Genomic DNA, 1,556 nt, shown 5'->3' with positions numbered 1-1,556 from the left:
CGAGCCCGGCCTCTTTAAAAGAGGTCGGGTGGGTGATGAAGACCAATCTTTAGATTGGGCCTTTTTTTTATTTGGGCCTGAACTATAGTGTTGGGTCAGGACATGAAAAATAATAAAAAATAACTATAAAAAGAATTTATATTCTCAATACAACTTCAATCTGTATAGTAGAGTGTCCCTTTTCCAAATTCTCTTAGGTGAAAAACCTTAGGATATCTCTAATAGTCACTCTAGTTCAAATAGAAATTTGGATTCCAAAAGAAATATCAAACTTTTCTAAGTTTATGACTTGTTCTAAATCTATGATGTACATATTGAGAATTCATATAAGAAGGTAAATCTTATCTTTCACATCTAAAAAAATAATAGTTATCAACAAATAAAAAATGTATTACACTAGAAGCAATGGGAGCTAATTTGACTCCCGAAATAAGATTAGAGACCCGGGCTCTAATTATAATTTTCATGAACAAAAATAAGCTAGCAATAACAACTATACAAGTTTGATTAACATCTCCAACACAATTAGTTTAATTGGTTCCCATGAAAGCTGGTAGCATGCTAGTGCTATAGAATAACTGAAATTTTAATAGGATCTACCGCATATACTTGAATTCATATTGAAAGTGTTTCAAAAACTTGTCATAGTTTTCACATTCTACTAACTCCTTTCCTCCTCTCTAAAAATAATACAAGGAAGAAACATAATAGAGAATCTTAATAACAAAAGAAAGTGTCTCCAGTACAAAATTTGCATCTTCATATTAAATTTATTCACCACTTAATTGAGAAATTAAGTTTAGAAATGCATCCTCACTACATAAAATTGTGAGACCTCCATTTGGATGATTATAACTGAATTCTTTCTTGTTACACAAACTGTATGTGTGTACTAATAAGTAATAACACATGCATTTAGCTCCTCGTGATGATCGTTGCCATAATAATAAAGATAGATATATATGCAGGTCTCGATTATCCTTGTATAGTGTACTAGGCTTGAATTGGAGAAGACATTTGTATTTGTTCGGTACACCACGGGTTTATTTTCAATTCACAATTAAACCTGCTTCCACCCAACCAAAATGGAATAGCCTAAGGCCCTAAGTGTATTTCCCTTTACTCTGTTGGAACTATGGCATTTGAGTTTGACTATAATATCCACACAAAACACAATATATTTGTATGATGAGATGCAAAATGATTGTATTGTTTGAGAACATATATTGCATATAGTTACTAAGGGCTATCTTTCAGCAATTTCCTTGAGAAATAATATTTGATACATGGGGTCAACAGTACCAAGTACAAGGGATCACAAGAAATCACGTGTTATTGACAGAAATCTTTATTAATCCCCAAGTGAAACCTAGTTCTTGCTCTTGCAATGTACTATATATCTCTTCCATTAATTGGTAGACACACTGTGAACATCTCAGGTGTCTTAAACAAAGTATTTTAAAGTACAAGAGTGAGCCAAAATTAGGTACATGATACGGAGCCAATAATATGAACTTCACCTTTCAAGGGCAACATAATGTGGAACTTCTCAAACA

Source organism: Arachis hypogaea, chromosome 9 (genome assembly GCF_003086295.3).
Source record: "Arachis hypogaea cultivar Tifrunner chromosome 9, arahy.Tifrunner.gnm2.J5K5, whole genome shotgun sequence".
In the NCBI taxonomy this organism is placed as follows: domain Eukaryota; kingdom Viridiplantae; phylum Streptophyta; class Magnoliopsida; order Fabales; family Fabaceae; genus Arachis; species Arachis hypogaea.
This window is presented reverse-complemented; position numbering follows the sequence as displayed.